At 41.7% G+C, this 15,323-nt stretch overlaps 1 protein-coding gene and 1 long non-coding RNA gene across 5 annotated transcripts in view; one reads left to right on the top strand and one right to left on the bottom strand.

The window, feature by feature from the left end:
- Positions 1 to 15,323, top strand: part of RPS6KC1 (ribosomal protein S6 kinase C1) — a 335,059-nt gene that overhangs the window by 204,374 nt on the left and 115,362 nt on the right. The gene's annotated exons all lie outside the window — the stretch shown is intronic.
- Positions 1 to 15,323, bottom strand: part of LOC115465521 — a 74,547-nt gene that overhangs the window by 13,777 nt on the left and 45,447 nt on the right. The window contains exon 2 of one of the 2 annotated variants that reach the window (XR_003941423.1): positions 687 to 974. The exons of the other annotated variant lie outside the window; for it this stretch is intronic. This is a non-coding gene — a long non-coding RNA (uncharacterized LOC115465521). The remainder of the gene's footprint in view (positions 1 to 686; positions 975 to 15,323) is intronic. 2 annotated transcript variants of the gene reach the window in all.

Below are 15,323 nucleotides of genomic sequence, written 5' to 3'. Positions count from 1 at the left end.
CTGTCCATTTGACATTTCTTCTCTTTCTATGTGCAGCAACCATCTTCCCTCTGTGAACCTATCTCTCCTGTTCAGTATCTTCCCTCTGTGCCCCTGTCTCTAGCATTGCCCCTGTGTGTCCTTATCTCTATACTCTTTCCCCATGCAGTATCTCTTCGCCATTCCCTGTCCCACCTCAAAGTCAGTATCTCACACTTCCCCCCCCCCCCCCCCCCAGTAATCTGGTTCCTCTACCCTCCAACACACGTCTGGTATCTATTGTAGCTCAACTCCTCCCCCCCCCCCCCCCCCACCTTTCTCTGTCCCTCCCACCCACAAACTCTGTGGACTCACAGAAAACGAATGGGAAGGAGAGAGAGAAGTGGAGAGACAGAAGAATCCTGGACCCACAGGAGTAGCCATTTTCAATCCCTCATTTCCACGCCAAACCCACACAGTAGTCTCTCTCATGGCCCCCCCTCACCCCACACCACATCCCACACAGTAGTCTCTCATGCCTCCCACCCGCACCCCACATCACATCCCATACAATATTCTCTCATGACCCCCACCCCACATGGTAGTCTCTCATGGCCCCCCGCCCTCACCCCACATCACATCTCACCCAGTAGTCTCCCATGATCCACCCCCTTCACCCCCACACACATACAACAAATCAGAGGCTCTTTGAAAGTAAGCTGCCTTACCAAAGGTTGGAGACACTTCCTGTTCAGGCTGTTCTGCTTCCACTGATCCCAACTCTCCTGTCTTCTGTTCCAGATCTTGCTGATTCCCCCAACGCTGCTCTCGCCAGTTTGTTCATGCGCTGTTCCTGCTTGTTCCCGATGCTGTTGCTCCTGCCGTTCCCCCGATGGTGCTCTCACCAGTTTCCAGTTCTGCTCCTGCTGGTTACGCAATGCTTTCTGCTTTCTTCTCTCTGCTCTGCTGCTCCCCCGACGATGCTCTGCTGCTCCCGCCGGTCCCTGACGCTGTCACTGCATAACCAACACATTGGAGGGGTAAAAAAAAGTCCTCCACTTCTGCACAGCTGCCACTGCTCTGTCCTTTGTCTTTTCCCACTCCTCTTGGCATGGGCTTTCAAAAGGCTCTGTTGGCTGCGGACTTGCCGGCCAATGAGAGCTGCTACTACTATTTAACATTTCTAAAGCGCTACTAGGGTTACGCAGCGCTGTACAATTTAACATAGAAGGACAGTCCCTGCTCAAAGAGCTTACAATCTAATGGACAAATGTACAGTCAGTCAAGTAGGGGCAATCAAATTGGGGCAGTCTAGATTTCCTGAAAGGTATAAGGTTAGGTGCCGAAAGCAACATTGAAGAGGTGGGCTTTGAGCAAGGATTTGAAGATGGATAGGGAGGGGGCTTGGCGTAGGGGCTCAGGAAGTTTATTCCAAGCATAGGGAGAAGCGAGGCAGAATGGGCGGAGCCTGGAGTTGGCAGTGGTGGAGAAGGGTACTGAGAGGAGGGATTTGTCCTGTGAGCGGAGGTTTCGGGCGGGAACGTAAGGGGAGATGAGGGTAGAGAGGTAATGAGGGGCTGCAGATTGAGTGCATTTGTAGGTAAGAAGGAGAAGCTTGAACTGTATGCGGTATCCGATCGGAAGCCAGTGAAGCGATCTGAGGAGAGGGGTGATATGAGTATATCAGTTCAGGCGGAATATAAGACGTGCAGCAGAGTTCTGAACGGATTGAAGGGGGGATAGATGGCTAAGTGGGAGGCCAGTGAGGAGTAGGTTGCAGTAGTCAAGGCGAGAGGTAATGAGAGCGTGGACGAGAGTTTGGGTGGTGTGCTCAGAGAGGAAAGGGCGAATTTTGCTGATGTTAAAGAGGAAGAAGCGACAGGTCTTGGCTGTCTGCTGGATATGCGCAGAGAAGAAGAGGGAGGAGTCGAAGATGACTCCAAGGTTGCGGGCAGATGAGACGGGGAGGATGAGGGTGTTATCAACTGAGATCGAGAGCGGAGGAAGAGGAGAAGTGGGTTTTGGTGGAAAGACGATAAGCTCGGTCTTGGCCATGTTCAGTTTCAGGTGGCTGTTGGACATACATGCAGCAATGTCGGATAAGCAGGCCGATACCTTGGCCTGGGTCTCCACGGTGATGTCTGGTGTGGAGAGATACAGCTGGGTGTCATCAGCATAAAGATGATACTGGAAGCCATGAGATGAGATCAGTGAGCCCAGGGAAGAGGTGTAGATTGAAAAAAGAAGGGGTCCAAGGACAGATCCCTGAGGAACTCCAACAGAGAGCGGGATGGGGGTGGAGGAAGATCCATGAGAGTGTACTCTGAAGGTCCGGTGGGCGAGATAGGAGGAGAACCAGAAGAGCTGCTTGCCTTCCCAGCCAATGAGATGCTGCTTTGATTCCTGGGCAAAGGAAAGCAGCATCTCATTGGCCAGAAAGAAGAGTTTCGTCTGCCTTGTTAGGAAGAGAGAGAAGAGGTTTGCCTGCACTGTTCACCGGGTATGTTTTAGTGCAGGCTGCAAACCTTAGGCACCAGGTTCGATTTTTTAATTGTTATGGTGACCTGGCACTGGGGGTTTGTTGAGCCCTGGTCTATGTCATTACAATACAAAAAGAGATGAACCCAAATCAATATAATACATTCTCATAAGAATCTGGGTTACCAAAACATCAAATATATATTTTAACGATTTTTATGTATAATTTTTCAACTTCGAAATTTAGTGTTCAGTACTGCTCTTAATTATGTTTCAAAAAAATGGGGAAGAGGACCTCCGTAACCTTTTTCATGTAGATCATATGGTTTATTATCTGCTAAATCTTTAAGTTCCTTTTATCATTCATTGGTCCTTAAAAACCCCCATTCAAACATTTAAAATGCTGAACCACTATGCAAAAGAAAATGTCTTATCTTGTTTAGTCATAAAAGTCCTAACGGGGCCCGTTTCACCATTATCATAGACTTCCTCAGGGGTTATGTGTCAGCATAGCAGAAAAAGTGCTGCTATACATTACACTCATGCACTGGCATAATCGCATCAGCTACGTCAGCCGAGATGCGGCTATGCCGGTGCATGAATGTGATGTATAACAGCACTTTTTCTGCTATGCTGACAAATAACCCTTGAGGAAGCCAGTGATAATGGTGAAACGGGCCCCATTGGGACTTTCATGACTAATAAGTCATTTTCTATTTCATAGTTGTTCAGCATTTTATAATTTGCACCTCAGAATTTTAAAACATTTTGAAAAAAAAAAAGTAAAAAAGTTTGAATGGGGTTTTTAAGGACCAATGAATGATAAAAGGAACCTAAAGTTCTAGCAGATGATAAACCACATGATCTGCATGAAAAAGGTTACTGAGGTCCTTTTTCCTCATTTTTTGAAACATAATTAAGAGTAGTACTGAACACTACATTTCAAAATGGAAAAATTACATTAAAAATTGTTAAAATATATATTTGATGTCTATGGCATTACACCAGGAATGAAACTGGGCATGTTGGCTGCCCCTTACATTCCTTATCTATTGTCATGTTCCATATTTGCACAGGACATTTCGTTTATTCATGTTAGAACCAGGCATTCAGAAGCCCTTTTACAAAGTGGCGGTAAGCCCAATGCAGGCTTACCACTTGCTAAAAGGGAAGTACCACTGGGCTATCACTGCAGCCTGGCGGTAGTTCCCACCCCCTGTGTGCGCCATTTCCGGTGCTACAAACCTTTTTATTTTTGTAGCGCCAGTGTGACTTGCCGCACGTCCATTTCTTTAAAGAAAAACCCTGCCTTTTACTTGCTGCGGTGAAAGGGGGCCTCGATGCGTGTCAGAAACACATGCCGATGCCAGCTCGGGCCCCCTTTTGCCGCAGCTTTGTAAAAGGACACTTCAGTGTCTTATGGGGGAGGGGGGGTTATAAAGAAGCTGCCATTTCTTCTATTATACCATATGCTGCAAAGCAACGAACATGGGGGGGGGGGGGGGGTGTGTGTGTGTATGAATCGTATCATGCAGTAAGGTATGCTTATCAAAGGTAATTGTTTCACGATCTCTTTTTGTTCTAAGGTAGCATTTGTTTCATCATAAAACAAAAAACTACTTTAATAAGAGCCTTTTATTGGAGAAACAATTGGAACAAATTAGTATCGAATGAGATATTTGTCTGCTGTAGCGCTCAGCAAACCCATGAGCAATGTTTAAATGGTGTATTCTTCTCTGGAAATTGAACAAGTCCTATTTGAGGGGGTTAAAGAAGCTATTTTGCTGTCCTTTATGCTAACAGCTTCATAAGTGATTGGCCTACTGTTGGCATTAAACAAAAAGCGTTTGGCTCCTTATTATCATTTGTGAATGCAGCTATAATATTAATACAGAGCCCTAGAATTATGCATTGAGAAATGACTTTAACGGAGGTGGATGCATGTCAATGCAGAGATCCCCAGATGTTCAACGCAGAAGATCCTTTTTTATACAGGGCCAATGGTGCTGCTAATTTCCCAGCAGCGAAAGCCCTTGTTAGCTGGAGTGCTGGTGTGTTAAGAATAGCGCCATAAATAACTTGAAGAACTGCAAGTTGAAGGTGCTTCTCTTAAAGACTATTGTTAACTAAACATTATTGCCAGACAGATGGGAAGCATTCAGCAGCCTGATGTTTTTAGGTCTAATTATATTATCACCAGTCCTGTACGGCTCAGTTGAAGAGGTGTATCCAGAGGCCAATTTATAATCATTTAGCCAACACCTGTTTGGGAGAAATTGACAGGCAAAGGGCACATTTAAAAAAAATCACATATGTTCTTGTATTTACAGGCTCAATGTGAACGGAATCCAGCTGCAAACTTGGTACAAGAGCACAGGCGTGAATGTACACAAAGCCTCCCCGTCTGTTAGATCATTTTCCTTACTTTGTTATTTTTCCACCATTCAGACTTTTCATCTTTTATACCTTAGTGACAAGAGGATGACAAGCAGGGAGATTTTTATTGTCGTGATTTGCTGGACTTTATTTTACTCACCAGATTGAAGGGGCATGTTCCATTAAAAATAAATAAAAAGGGGGTGGGATGGGGGAGTGCCAGGCTACTTCATGAGCACATTTGTTATAGCTGAACCAGACCATTGATTCTCTCTGTAAAACAAACCTCCTCTCACCAATAAAGTCCCCAAATATATTGGTTAGAGTGTAAAGGGGTTAAGATCAGGAGGGCTCAAGTGTTTTCCATGCAAAACATGTATGGGAATCAGCAAAGTCACCCTTCTCATCACTGCATGGACTGATTTTAGGTCCACAGATAGAATTACTGTGGGTTATTATACAAATACTACTGTATAACTGCATAGTGATGAGGCAAAAATGTGCTGGGCAATTATACTTTGAGGTATGTGTGTGGGGAGGGGGGGGGTAAGTTATCAACATGGGAAACAGTTAAGATGGGCTATTTTACCACTAACTTGTGCAATTTTAGCACAGGTCCCATTTTATGCAATGAATCCTAGTTACTAATAACCCGGGTTAAAATAACTTGGCTTAACAGTAGCCGATGTTCATAATGCCCCTTCCCCCTCTAAGTGTCCATTGCTTATTAATTTTATTATTATATTGAGCTTCTAGACTTCCTCCACATCACTCCAGATCCATGCCACATTCCAGGTCTTATGCTCTTAGATGCTTACTGGAGGAGGATAGAAGGGCTTCATTTGATACAAACCAGACTATTCCAGTCTATATGTGGGATACAAATGTCATAAATAAAATACATAAATAAATATTCTTCATAAAATACCATAAGGAAATATATAGGCTCCCATTGGATAGCAACTTTTGGGGCATTCCAACTTTTAAGGCAAACTATGGAGCAGCTGGTTCAGGAATGAACAAGAGGGGGAACAATTCTAGATATCCTTAGTGGAGTGCATGATCTTGTGCAGGAAGTAACTGTGTTGGGGCCACTTGATAACAGTGATCATAACATGATCAAATTTGATATAATAACTGGAGTAAGTACCCATAGGAAATCCCAGTACATTAACATTTAACTTTCAAAAAGGACACTATGATAAGATGAGGAGAATTGTCAACAAAAAATTAGAGGAGCAGCTACAAAGGTCAAAAATTTACATCAGGAGTGGATGTTATTGAAAAATATTATCCTGGAAGTCCAGACCAGATATATTGGAAGGAAAGCCAAATGACAGCCAGCATGGTTAAAAAAATTAGGTGAAGGAAGCTATTAGATCTACAAGAACATCCTTCAGAAAATGGAAGAAGGATCCGACTGAAAATAATAGGAAATAGCATAAGGAATAGCAAGTCAAATGCAAAGCGCTGATAAGGAAGGCAAAGAGAGACTTTGAAAAGAAGATTACGTTGGAGGCAAAACTGTATAATAAAAACTTTTTTAGATATATAAGAAGCAAGAAGCTAGTATAGAAAATCAGTTGGACTGCTAGCTGACCAAGGGCAAGGGGTAAAAGGACACTCAGGGAAGACAGGGCCATAGCAGAGAGACTAAATGAATTATTTGCGTCTGTCTTCACCCAGGAAGATGTAGGGTAGATACTAGTGCCAGAAACAGTATTCAGTGCTGATGAGTTAGAGAAACTGAAACACATCTTTGTAAACCTGGAAGATGTAATGGGGCAATTTGATAAATTAAAGAGTAGCAAATTGCCTGGACTGGATGGTATACATCCCAGACTACTGATAGAACTCAAAAATGAACTTGCAGAGCTATTGTTAGTAATATGTAATTTATCTTTAAAATTGAGCAAGGTACCAGAAGTTTGGAGGGTGGTCAATGTAGCACCAATTTTTAAAAAGGGGAGGTGATCCAGGAAATTATAGATCTGTGAGCCTGACGATGGTGCTGGGCAAAGTGGTAGAGACTATTATAAAGAACAAAATTACTGAGTGTGTACATAGGCATGGATTATGATACAAAGGCAACATGGATTTAGTCAAGAGATATCTTGCCTCACCAATCTACTACATTTCTTGAAGAGGTGAATAAACATGTGGATAAAGGTGAGCCGGTCGATTTTGTGTATCTGGATTTTCAAAAGGCATTTGACAGCGTGCCTCATGAATGACTTCTGAGGAAATTAGAAAGTGATGGGATAAGAGGCAGAGTCTTATTGTGGATTAAGAACTGGTTAAAAGACAGAAAACAGAGAGTAGGGGGGTTCCCCAGGGGTCTGTCCTGGGACCACTATTCTTTTAATATACTAGAGATGGGAATAACTAGTGAGGTAATTAAATTTGACAGTGATATAAAGTGGCATATTTTCAAAGCACTTAGACTTACAAAGTTCCATAGTAACCTATGGAACTTTGTAAATCAAAGTGCTTTGAAAATGAGCCCCTATAGTTATTCAAATTTGTTAAGTCACAAGATGATTGTGAAAAATTGCACAAGGACCTTAGGAGATTGGGCATCCAAATGGCAGAGGACATTTAGTATTAGCAAGTGCAAAGTGATGCATGTGGGAAAGAGGAATCCAAACTATAGCTATATGATACAAGGTTCCACTTTAGGAGTCACCGCCCAGGAAAAGGATCTCGATGTCATTGTTGATCATACTTTGAAACCCTCTGCTCAATGTACAGTGGTGGCTGAGAAAGCAAATAGGAATTATTAGGAAAGGTATGGAAAACAAAAATAAGACTATTATAATGCCTTTGTATTGCTCAAATACTATGTGTAATTCTGGTCACCGCACCTCAAAAAAGTTATAGCAAAATAAGAACAGGTACAGAGAAGGGCGACAGAATTAATAAAGGGAATGAGACGGACCTCCCTGTGAAGAAAGGCTAAAGTGGCTAGGGCTTTTCACTTTAGAGAAGAGACGGCTGAGAGGACATATAATAAAAGTCTATAAAATACTGAATGGAGTGGAGTGGGTAGATGTAAATCGCGTTTACTCTTTCCAAAAATATAAGGACTAGAGGGCACACAATAAAGCTACTGAGTAGTAAGTGTAAAACAAATTGGAGAAAATATTTCTTCACTCAACATGTAATTAAACTCTGGACTTCGTTGCCAGAGAATGTGGTAAAAGCAGTTAGCAGGGTTTTAAAAAAGTCTGGATAATTTCCTAAAAGTCTATAAGCCATTATTAAGATAGACGTGGGAAAATCTACTGCTTGTTTCTAGGATAGGCAGCATAAAATCTTTTTTACTCTTTTGAGATCTTGCCAGGTATTTTTGACCTGGTTTGGCCACTGTTGGAAACAGGATACTGGGCTTGATGGACCTTTGATCTGTCCTAGAATGGCAACACTTATATTCTTATGTACAGTGGATTGAATGACTTGCAGACAGTTAAGTGTACTGAGAGTTAGACCATTATAAAGCAAACAACAGTAACCTAACCTGGAGATGGCAAGAGAGTTAATCGGTTTCTAATGAGGTTGAAGGAGAAGGGATTTGATCAAACGGATACAATGAAGAGCAAAAAAGGAAGAGTGGACCAAGTCAATTTGCGATAATAATGTGAGCTTTGGGTTGAAGGTAACACCAAGAATGCACAAGTATCCTGGAAGGGTAGGAGTGCACCCCTGAATAGAAGGGCAAATAGAATGTGAATTGGGAAAATAAATGAACTCACATTTTGATGAATGAAGGAAAAGGCAATTATCCTTAAGCCAAATGGCAACTGCTTGAAGTCAAGTATCAGGAGGGAAAGTGTCAAGTGAGGATGGGGACAATGTAAATAGGATCTTTGTCATCAGCCTGACAATCTGGGCTGCAGTTGAGGGTTGGAACAAGAGTGGGAGTGCTGCAAGGAATATGTTGAAAAAGAGTGGGGGGCCAGAATGGATCCCTGGGTAACCCCAAAAGCAGAGTGGTATGAGGCAAAGTAAGTGGAGTCATTATGAATTTGAAAGGATCTCCAAGAAAGGTAAGATTTAAACCAATTACAGACTATACCACAGATGTCAAGACTGCGGAGGTGAAGAAGTAGATCATCATCTACTAAATCAAATGTGGAAGATAGATCAAGCAAAACAAGAATCACAGAGCTGAGCTGATCAATGGCGGACCTAATTTCATTATGTAATGCTGTTGGGAGGGAATCAGTACTGTGTCTCGGGTGGAGACCAGCTTGGCAAGGATTTGATTTATTCACTTGATATGCCGCTAAATACAACAAGGTTTTAAAGTGGTTTATAATAAATTACAACTTTACAGTAGTAATTAAAAATAAACATAAATACAAAAGAAATACTAAAAATATGAGACTAAAATTTTTATAAAACCTGAACACAGTATTGGAAGATGCATAGCTCAGCATATCAGCTAAAACTACTGAATCAACCTCCGAAAATATTTTCAAAGAGCCAAGTTTTCAGGGCTTTATGAAAGCCTAAATAGGTCTGAATGCCACTGTTTTCTGCAGGCTGAGAATTCAATAAAAAAGGACCAGAATAATAGAAAGCTCTATTCCTAGTGAAAGTTAATCTAACACAACAAAGGAAACTGGAGGTGATGCTGAGTAACGCAATAAGTGCTCTGAAGTTAATGTTCAACTTTTCTGAGAAATAGAAGGGAAATCCTATGTAGAAAGCTTTGTAAACCAGACACAGCAATTTAAAAATAATCTGTGGTGAATAGTAACATAGTAAATTATGGCAGATAAAGACCTGAATGGTCCATCTAATCTGCCCAACAGTCACATCCATTATCAATTCATGATTAAACCAAGTGATGTGGTAGCCGTGTTAGTCCACTTTTAAAGGTAATAAATAGAAATAAAACATTAAAAAGAAAATAAGATGGTACCTTTTTTATTGGACTAACAATACATTTTTTGATTATATATTAAGTTAGTCCAATAAGAGAGGTATCATCTTATTTTCTTTTCTATGTTTTGTTTTATTTCTATTTATTACCTTATGATTAAACCAACAGTGAATGTGATATAAAATACTTGATCATTGTCTTTCTTTGGCATTTCTGGGACATAGACTATAGAGTTTGCCTGGCACTGTTCTTAGGTTCCAACTGCTTGAGTTGCCGTCGAAGCCCACTCCAGCCTACCCAAATCCATCTTGTCATTTGTGGGACACAGACAGACTGTAAAATTAATGATCTCTCCAGGAACAAATTAAGTTGATAAAGGCCTATTTTTTCCAATAGTTTTGAGAAAAGTAGATTAGACATGGGCTTGAAACTTGCAGGGTTGGTAAGATCCTAATACGTTTTTTTAAAGAGTGGAAGTAATTGTTGCATGCTGCAGCAAGGAGCACATACAGTGGTTTGTAGAAGAGGAAGCACAATCATTAGGAATCATTGAGCTAGATTATGACACATTGTAGCAGGCTGGGGTTCTAAAGGAGAATAGGAATTGTTCAATGTAGAGAAAATTTTAGTAACGGCAAAGAGTGGGTAGAAAGACATACAACTGGAAAAGGACAGCAATTGTGAATGTGCAGAGTCTAGAAGAGACAGGGGGAGGGACATAGGATGAATCTACAAGGATGATTGAGGGACTAAGGGCTCAACGGAGGCTGTCAGGTCTGAGCCGGGGAATAGGACAGAGGATTGGGGGTAGAGAGACAGTCAATAATTTGAAAAAGCTTCTTTAGGTTTGTTTGACGAGACAGAGAAATAGGTGTGTTTGGTTGAACGGATAGCCAAGTGAAACTGCATTTTGCAAGGAAGATGAGATAATTGGAGAGGGAATGATGTTTTCACCATAGGTGCTTAACTCTTCAAATCTGCCACTTAAGCAAACATAGCTCCAAGTAGAACCAATAGAAGTGTTTCTGATGGCCACTGGAGAAGAGCTTTAGAGGAGCTACTGAATTGAGAATCAATGAAAAAGAAGCATAAAGAGTGGATATTAAACACCTGAGGCCAGTAGGTGGGCTGCTGGTAAACAGAATAAAGTCAGATTGTTTGCAGAAAGGCAGAGGGTGGGTAGGTACTCAAGTTAGAGGAGCTCCAGCCAGCTAGCATGACAGGAGGACAGTTTAGGAGGAACCCATAGGTGGAGAATGCATGAGGCTTAGTAATCAGACCTTGAAATATGTTGAGAACTGGATTATTGTTGCTGGTTTATGTTTAAGAGATATATAAATTGTCAGTGTTCTGGAGTAGTGACAGAAGGCAATGTGGTGGTTGTATGATGTGTCCTGACTAGAAGCCAAATGTATGTTGATTTAGAATGTTGTCCAAGAGCTGTGTGAAGGCTGGATTTATTGCTCATCAGGGGCTCAGGTATAATAACCTCCTAATTAATATAACATTGTGGCTTAGAGCTGGAAAAAGCACATAGCTAATGGGAAGATTCGTGTCGTGGAAATGTTGCAGTCTGTGTGGGAAATGTACTGTAGAAGGTAATTATGCATTTAGGGGGTAGTTCTGTATAGCTCACCTAATGTTGGGCACTGGGATGATGCTTGCTGACTGCGAATTCTATATTGGCAATTGCATGCAGAATTGCTGTTATAGAATACTAGTGTAAGTCTGTCTTTACGTGCCTAACTTTAGGTGCAAGCACTTCTGCAAGAAAGTAGAAAGCACTCTTACGTATTGATTCCCAGTAGGCCAGATGAGTGAAAAGATTAAAAAGCACAACCGTCCTTCTCCCCACAATTCCCTCTTGTTTCTGATTCCTGTGAAAGTTAGTACATTAAAATTTTGATTACTGTGGTGTTCATTTACTTATTTGTTGCACTGCTGACTATGGATTTAATATTCCTTTTTGGTTAAGTATTCTATTAATTTGGAATTTGCTCACACCATTTTTTAGTAGTAGCTCAAGGTGAGTTACATTCAGGTACACTGGGTATTTCTCTGTCCCTGGAAGGCTTACAATCTAATTTTGTACCAGAAGCAGTGGAGGGTTAAGTGACTTGCTCAAGATCACAAGGAGCAGCAGCAGGATTTGAATCGGCCACCTCTGGATTTCAAGACCGATACTCAGGCCACTCCTCCACTCCACTAAATCTAGGCGCGATTTATAGAATACGCCTGGGTGGAATATTTTCAGTGCCAACTTTTCAGATACCATTTATAGAATCTAGTCCTTAAATGTGTACTAATTGTTAGCACACGCTAAATCCATTAGCACACCTTAGTAAAAGGACCCCTAAGGTTGTAGAATACTGTTTAGCACCCAACCAGCACTTAACATTCATGCAAGTAAGTGCTAGAATTCTATATCCTAATGTGCAAATGATGCTTACATTTAGGCACTAAGATTATGGCATTGAGAGCTTATTGTAGAAGCTGGAAATGTGCAGTTTAAAGCAAGATGCATTAGCTGAGAGTTTACCGTTTAAAGCTATAGGCTGCAGTTTAGACTGAAGGTCTGATTTCATGTTCTAGTTTAGGAGAGCACTTTGAATAAAGTTTTGCAAGTGGATATATAAGTGACTGTATTTTAATGGTGGAATTGTTAATAAGAAGTTTATAGAGAAACATTGTGCTTGTAAATATAGCTTATAAGTAGCACATTGATGTTCTGCTCATTCATGATAAGGGAGTTTAGTGCTGAGATCCTGGCCCAGAGAGCTAAGCTAGAGGGATCTCCCATCACAATTCTCATAATATATTCCGGGTTGTCAGTTATCATAGAACAGTTTGTTGGCCATTTCAGCCAAAGTACAGTTGGAGTGAACACAAGAGGTTTCCTTTTAGTGGGTAATCCTTAGAATTCACTTCTAGAGGATGGTTGGTTCCAAAGAGATATTTTCCTTAGGAGTCAAAAATTGATGTGTTCCAGAAATGTTTGTGATTATGCTATTATATATTGGGCTAGGAACTATTGAAGTTGTTTTATTTACATGTGCAATTATTGTATTTTAAATTTTATTTTATATCTTAATTTGTATTTTTGCTTTAAATTTTGTTGTGTATTATGCTATGCTTATTGTCACTCAAATCAACATTAATAGCTTGGGAAGATCTGATGAATGCTATTAATTTTATCAGTGTTTTCACAAAAGGCATCTAGATCCCCAATGGATTGTAAATTAGCAAGTAGGTTGACTTCCAGTGCAGCTATCCAGATGTGCTCCAAGGTAACATTATGAGGAGACTTTTCCAGTACATTGTGTTGCTACAGATACCTTCAGCCCCTCCAAAAAATAGCCAGCCACCCCGGAGTATCAGTTTGCAGTTCCAACCTCGGATCTTGCAGCTGGCGAGCTAATCATGAGGGGAGCCCATTCGTGCCCTGGCCTAGGAAGGAGGAGGGGGATTCGACATGGGCGTTGGCAATATAAGCTTCTTTTTCCACAGATGTATCTATTTTAAAAGTATTTTTCTGGCAGGGTGACAGTGGGGGCTGGTTGACTCTTCCAATGTGGACATATTGTTGCTACGGCCTGCTTCGTTCGGCCTGGGAGTCTGCACAGCAAAGTGATCCATAGGGCCAGTCTTATCTAGAGAAAAAGACTCATGGCCTGTGTTTACGCTTTGGCATACCACATGTGGGTTAAATGAAAGAGGCTAAAATTAACAGGAAATGCAGGGTAAATGCCAATCCATTACTGTGTGATATTCAAAAGTTGTTATAGGATTGGCAGCGGGTGCCAACTGCATAAAGGCTTAAAATAAATTTACTGCCACTGTCATGGGCACGCCGGCCGTGGTACTGATAATTCCGTCCCCATAACACAAGTTTAGAGAAACCGCTCTTTCCATTTTAAACGATGCTAAGTTTATTATACTTTTTTTCAAAATAAAACACAGTCTTAAGCAGTGGAGTTAGCCCAGCAGTATCCAGGATAATACATTCACTAATACAGCAGGTAGTCTTCTTCTCTTTATGGACATGATATTCATCCACTTCTGGAACAGCTTTTTAGGGTCAGGTTTCCCTTGGGCTGCCATGCCTCATGCCAACTTCTGCTTATGTGGGGCCTTTACAGAAGCTTAGAGGAAGGCTCCTTTACTCTCTCTGGGAATCCTCCTCATTGCCTTAAGCAGAAAACAAATGCAGGCTTCCACTTGCCTTGGTATTTCAAAACACAGTCCAAGATTAACTTTAGCACTAGTCCCGCTTTTAGTGTATCTTGCCCAATAAACAAATATCCCAACACATTTCAGGGAATACTCAGCTGTGGTCCAGTTGGTACTCTGGGGTCCTCACTGGCCAGGAGAGGCAGCCTGTTTGCACTCTCACTGGCCATCTCTTAGGGAGTTACCTTCTCCCTTCTTAACTTTGAGCACTGCTCACGCTCTTAGTGCATCTTGCTCAACAAACAAATATCCTAACATAGTTCAGGGAATACTCTTGGCCAGTTGGTCTTTAGGGTCCTCACTGCCTGGGATTAGAGAGCCTGCTTGCACTCTTGCTAACCAGCTCTTAGGGAGTTCCCTCCTCCTTTCTCTCTCTGTGTCTGTTTGAAGAAACCCTTTTTGTAGGGCTAAGGACTGCCAGGTGCTTTCCGAACCCCGCCCTTCTGTCTCAGGGAGATGACATCATCAGCCCCATTCTGTGGGGAATAGAGCTAGACTACAACTCCCAGAAGACCTAGTGCCATTCCCTAGGCTCTAGCTACTGTGGAGTTCTGAAAGTCTATTCATCCCTCCCCCATTGATCCCAGACATACAGCTTTCTCCTATAAGATGAGCACTCCCTTGCTGCTGTCCCATGCAGAAATCCTTATACCTGGGCTTTGGTTGGGCTAACCCCAATCTCCATTCACCACGTGACCCTCCTGTGACCCCTTAGATGTCACACCACTTACACACATAATTGGCCTATATATATTTCTATACTGTCAGAGTTATCTATTTTAAGGTGGGATTTGGGGTGGTGCAAGAATGAGGTTAAAACTTATAGGGAATGCAGTGAAATTCAGCTTTTGTCTGTTAAACATATGTTCATTCTGCATACAGAAATAGAAGGAATGCCATAAACATGCATTTATACAAAAACATGGACTGATGAGACAAAGTCAGCACGGATTTAGTGAAGGGAAGTCTTGCCTCACCAATCTAATGCATTTTTTTGAGGGGGTAAGCAAACATGTGGACAATGGGGAGCCGGTTGATATTGTATATCTGGATTTTCAGAAGGCGTTTGACAAAGTGCCGCACGAAAGACTCCTGAAGAAATTGCAGAGTCATGGAATCGGAGGTAGGGTATTATTATGGATTAAGAACTGGTTGAAAGATAGGAAGCAGAGAGTAGGATTGCGTGGCCAGTATTCTCAGTGGAGGAGGGTAGTTAGTGGGGTCCCGCAGGGGTCTGTGCTGGGTCCGTTGCTTTTTAATGTATTTATAAATGACCTAGAGATGGGAATAACTAGTGAGGTAATTAAATTCGCCGATGACACAAAATTATTCAGGGTCGTCAAGTCGCAGGAGGAATGTGAACGATTACAGGAGGACCTTGCGAGACTGGGAG

Source organism: Microcaecilia unicolor, chromosome 3 (assembly GCF_901765095.1).
Source record: "Microcaecilia unicolor chromosome 3, aMicUni1.1, whole genome shotgun sequence".
NCBI classification, from domain to species: Eukaryota; Metazoa; Chordata; class Amphibia; order Gymnophiona; family Siphonopidae; genus Microcaecilia; species Microcaecilia unicolor.
The sequence above is the reverse complement of the archived record's forward strand: the minus strand, read 5'-3'. Positions and strand labels throughout refer to the sequence as shown.